This window comes from Molossus molossus, unplaced genomic scaffold (assembly GCF_014108415.1).
Source record: "Molossus molossus isolate mMolMol1 unplaced genomic scaffold, mMolMol1.p scaffold_m16_p_1, whole genome shotgun sequence".
Lineage (NCBI taxonomy): Eukaryota > Metazoa > Chordata > Mammalia > Chiroptera > Molossidae > Molossus > Molossus molossus.
This window is the reverse complement of record NW_023425344.1, coordinates 174,350,453-174,356,452: the sequence shown is the minus strand read 5'-3', so window position 1 is coordinate 174,356,452 and position 6,000 is coordinate 174,350,453.

Below are 6,000 nucleotides of genomic sequence, written 5' to 3'. Positions count from 1 at the left end.
ACAAGGAAGCATGTGGAAACCATTAAACAATTGGAGAAAGATTAAGAAATAATCAATTATAAACGAGTTGTGTATTAGCTTGATAAACTGACTCATGAGATATATCGTGTAACCACTTTATGCACCAGTTCTTCTATAATTATGCATAAATTATTGTGCTAACTTTACTAGACTTTTATTTCGACAATGCTATAGCATTTGAGGTTTTATTCTCATTAAAACTTAAAGAGGAGCCCAGCCAGTGTGGCTCAGTGGTTGAGTGTTGACCCATGCAACAAGAGGTCACCAGTTTGATTCCAGGTCAGGGCACATGCCCAGGTTGTGGGCCAAATCTCCCGTGGGAACATGCAGGAGGCGGCCAATCAATGTTCTCTCTCATCGATGTTTCTATCCGCTCTCCCTCTCCCTTCCTCTCTAAAATCAATAAAGAAAAAAAATTAAAACTTAAAAAGGAAAAAATAATACCTCCCAAAGACTTATAAGTCAATAGTTAATGCACTGATATTTTAAATTTTTTCTCTCCTTTAAAAAACTCACATACACGTTTAAGCGGACCACCACCCCTTTCAGACGGAGCGGGTGGCATGTGCTCCGATGAGAACAGCCTGGCGCACAGTTAGAGGGTCAGTCCCGGTGCTGTCGCTGACGTGCTCACTAACTGCTGCCACTTAACACCCATGGTCCTATTTGACCCTCTTCAAAAAAAAATCTATGATTCAGAAAAGCAGGAGAATGGCATCTCTCTTGGTTGTCTGACAATAAAATACATCTCCAATGCTGGCAAAAGCCTTGTTCTGCTACTTGCAAAGCAGCGATGAGCTGCCACCGCGGTTACCCGTGCCCTCTCCTTGCGCCCAGCACGTTCCCCTACTTCCTCCGCCTTTCCTTCCAGGGTCCACTTCAAAAGCATTCACCTCCGACCCCCACCATTTACAACCTGGCACAAAAGCCTTCTTCTGCCATAGCCCCAGCCCGCTTTTCTAGCCTCCTTTCCTTCTTCCCAACCGCTGCCCTATTCCACATCTGAAAGGATCTACGCGCCGTGGAAAGTGTCTCCGGTTCACTAGTTGCAGGCCTGCACTCTCGTAGCAGAAATCCCATAAGCCAGAGGTGTTCCAGAATTCAAAAATTTTTAGATTTGCAACAAGTCATCCCCTTCCTATATGCTATATTACACAATGCCCCATTGGGTCTCAGGCATCAGCTCGTCAAACACATGAGTATTTTTGCAGCAAACCTAGAATAGTCACATGAAGCGTGATAAGGTTGCAAATAGCCTCAGTCAGTCCCTGTCTGGTTTCCTCCTCCAGCCACTTCTTTGGCCACTCCAGATCTATTACTTACACCCCACCTGCTCTGTGCCCAGGGACACTGGCCTATCTGGGCTTCGCTGCATAGTGCATTGCCCCAAGGCTTCTGGTAAGTTAGGCCAATGGGGAGCCCAGCACCTATCCAGGAGGCCTGGGGTATCTCCCTCTCCTGAAGGACAGTCACCGTGGGGTGTTGCTGTTCAGGCAGTCTTCTTCCCATGGCTCTTTCCTTCTGGCTTCCAAAAGCCATTTTCTCCTCCTGTCTCCTTGTCTCTAGGGATCATAACAGCTCTGGTGTTACCAGTACAGGGTCATTCTATCACAGCACTGTCCCACTATCATGTTCCTGTCCCTTGTGCCAGCATGGCACCTTTGTACATCGTCTCTCTATTAAATCCTCTTCAGATGATCCCAATTTGAGAATGCCATCTGTTTCTCGAAGGGTCCTGACCAATGCAGCCCACCAATGAGTCCAGATTGGGTCAGGTTTTCCTGCCTCATGGGTTAAGAAACAGCTTTCAGCGTTTAGAACTTTTGGGATTTCAGAATTACATCGAAGGTATTATGAACCCACACACTCAACTGTTTCTTTCTTCTGTGGAACACACACTGCTCCTTCTGTCTGGAATGCCCTTGTCTCTTTGTCCAATTGGCTAGCTTTGATCTTTCCAGTGAACTTCGAGGGTAAACTGTCTACTGACCAATCCCCTACAGACATCCTCCTATCCAGCGGTACTGGACAGGCACTGCAACAGCCTCGGAAAACCTGGATGAGAAAGGGACTTTAAGGGAAAACCCCACCCAAGGAAGCAATGAACTCATAATGTTAATGTTACACATGTCAAATCTATATTGAATGAAAGGTTTACATTTTTTAAATATTACTGTATTATTTTTAAAATATGGTGAGTGTACTCATAAATGACTAAAACATAGTGGTTTCTAAACTTTTTTTGATCATCTTGTACCAAAGACTCACAAAACAGAAATTAAAAAAAACAAACAAACTTATACTTAGTATGTTCAATGCATTCTGGCATTTTCTAGCCTATTGTAGTCCATAACCACTTGTTAAAATTACTGATCATACCCTAGAAATGGATTACACGTGCACAGTATGGAAGACACCAAACTAAACAATATTTGTCACCAAATGCTTCCAAACATTGTCAAACAAAAAACCGAAATGTTAACTAAATTTCTAACTACAGTTAAGTTAGTTTTTTGCCATTTATACATCTATGTAGTTTCTCCCCATTTTCAGTGACTTTACTCCTAAGCAGGGGCAGGAATTCCTGTCCCAATGTTGGATGACATCTGGCTTGAAACACAGGACGTGTGCAGAGACAGAAACCAGAGCAGCCCGTGATGGGGAGTTGGGACTGTCTTAGCCAATTTGGGATATTTGGTCACCTTATCTGAGATTACATGTAAACTCTTTTTTTTTTTTTTCAGTCTCTCAGTGGTAGCTTTTATTATGTAATTTAAAAAGAATTTTTTCTGTGTTTAATGATTTCGGTTAATTTTAAACTAGGGCTTATGAAATGTGAGCTGGTGCCAGGGAAATGTGGATAAATTGTTGCTTCCCTAGAGAAAGTATACTGGTGCTTTTAATAATGGATCCTAGTCAAGTGTCTATATTTCTTTTAGGACTTAAAGGACAAAGCAACATGTGGGTTGGAAAGAGGGTTTCTGGTGTGTATGTAGACTGAATGACCCAAGCCTGCGTAAGAAAAAAATTGTTCTGATTAGACTCGTTTGTAGCAAGCAGATAATCATTTAGGTGTTAGTTACATGGATATTGTATTGTTTAGGATTACCGTGGGTAGCATGTGTCAGAAGTCTAAAATAGCAGTCAAGGATCGTCTGATCTTAAATAAGATAGTATTCAGCTCTCCTGTGAAAGACAAGGGGACGGCCTTCCAGAACTGGCACGGCTCCATCATGTCGAAGGACCAGGATTCTTTTCTGCTGCTCACTACTGGGACTTCTGTTGATGCATTAAGATTTCAGACAGCTGGAAGGAAAAGGAGGAGGAATGGCATGCCCCTTTGCTCTAAGGACATGTCCTCTTTTAGTTCATTAAACAGAATATAAGCACATGGCTATACTTAGGGAAAAGGTTGGGAAATGTGGTGTCTATACCAGGAAGCAATATGCCTGGCTAAAAAAATGAAAGGTCTCTTACATAGGGAAATGGGAAGGACAGATATTGAGGGAAATGAGCAATTTCTCCCATAAACATACATGCCCTGGGATTAATACACCTTTAGGCTCGGTTTGTGCCATCTTTGCCTCACCTCAAATAGGCAGTCTTCTCCTTATTCTTTAATTTAGTATTAAAAGAAATTACAAAGAGCACTAATCTACTTAGCTTAGTTGATTACTTTGCCCCTATAGGGCAGAGCCTGCCAGGCCAGGACATGGCTCAAGCTAGAGCCAATCAAACCTCATCCACAAGGTTGGGAAACAGGATCTAACGGGGAATCAGAAAGAGGAAAATGAATGCTGGGAGGTACTCAACAAATATCTTAGCAGCTCTAGCCCTGGCTGGGCAGCTCAGTTGGCTAGAGCATCATTCCGATACACAAAGGTGGCAGGTTCAATCCCTGGTCAGAGCACACACAAGAAGCAACCAATGAATGCATGAATAAGTGGAACAAAATCAATGTCTCTCTCCCCTGCCCTCTCTCCCTACCTCCCTTCCTCTCTATTTCTAAAAATCAATAAATAAAACAGTTTAAGAAGACAAAAAGAAGCAGCTCTAAAGTAACATGTTCAAATCAAAATCCTTTATTTCTCTCCCCAATAGCACCACCTCCAACTGAACTGCAATCCACCCAGTTGTTTAAGTCAAAAACCTAAGTGTAATCCTGACGCCTCTTTTTCCCTCACTCCTCACATCCAAGCAGGACCAGATAGATCATTTGTGGGGCTCAGTGAAAATGAAAGTGCAGGGCCCCTTGTTTAAAAATTGTCGAGAATGTCAAGGTGACAACAGCAGAGCATTAAGCCAACGGTGGAATCCTTGTAAGTGTGAGGCTTGGCGCAACTGCCCAAAGCCACCCCTGCATCCAACATACATTCTGTAAATTCTACCTCTGTGGTAATTTTATGCGTCAGCTTGACTGGTGCCCAGACATTTGGTCACATGTTATTCTAGATGTGTTGGTGAGGGTGTTTCTGGATGAGATTAACATTTAGTCAGTACACTGACTAAAGCAGATTATTTTCCCTAATGTTGGTGGGCCTCGTCTAATCAGTTGAGGCCCTGAATAAAATAAAAAAGCTAACCCTCTCATTAGTCAAAGAGAACTCCTTCTGCTTGACTATTTGAGCTGAGACATGAGTCTTTTCCTGCCTTCAGACTCAAACCAAAACCTCAGCAATTCTTGGGTCTCAAGCCTGCCACCTTTCGGACTGGAACTACACCATTGGCTCTCCTGAGTCTCCAACTTGCCAACTGCAGATCTTGGGGCTTCTCAGCCTCCAGAATTACATGAGCCAATCCTTATAATAAATCTCTTGTTTTCTCTATATATATCTATATCCTATTGGTTCTGTTTCTCTGAGGTGCCCTGACTAATACAACTGTACAGCATTTCTTAAATTGATACACTTCTGTCCATTTCCATGACATCTCTGGATCTCTGGTTCCAGACTAAACGATTCCTAACATATACCTGCTTTCACTTTTGCCCGCTGCTTCAATAGGGTTCAATCAGAGAAGCAGAACCAAAAGAATGGAGCTAGGTAGAGATAGTATAGATATAGATTACATGGATATAGCTATACGCACACATGCATACATGACAAATACATAATACATAATATATACATATTTCCTATATAATAAAAATTTAAATACATAAAATTTACATATTTAATATATAATATATTTAAATATATAAAATATATATCACCTATTTATATATAAAATATATTTATATTAAAATACATAAACATTTATATAGGTATAACTATACACATATTTTTATAGATATGAATCTATACACATATGAAGTTATTATAGAGCTTTTACCTTACACACCTTTGGGAGCTGACTAAGCAGTGCATGTGCAGGAGCAGCAGCCTGGCGCTGGCAATTGGAAAGGGTGAGGACTGTGAAGAGGAACATGCAAGGATCAACTGGAATCAGTGAGGATCGAGCTGAATTTACAAGGATGGTTAGAATCCATGTCAGTCACCACCTCTGAGCCTCCAACTTTGATGAGAGTGTGTGCTGCACAGGAGAAGCTGATGCCCTTAGTCATGGAGCTGAATGTGCTCTTGGCCCAGGATTTAGAAAAGCTAAAGGAAACAATTTGGCAGAAGTTGAAAGAGCTGTGGGCTGGGTGTTGCCTCGGGAGGTGAGCCCTCAGATTACAATACTGTGGATGCACTGCCGTGGTGCCTTGTTCCCTGCTCCAGCCTTCCCAGGGTAAACACAACAGACAACTGCTTCCTTTCTGCCTTCCAAACAGAGCACAACATTTTCTTGTGAGGCTGGCTCACCCTGAGCCACGCAGTGAAGGGAAATCTGGGAAACACCATGCAAATCCTCCACACCCCTTCAATTAACTTCAGCATGGCTGCAGTAGAATTCATGTAAAAATCCAAATCAGATTATTTTCCTTGTGAAAGCTTCCCACGTGCTTCCACTTGCATCCAGAATAAAACCCAAACTCCT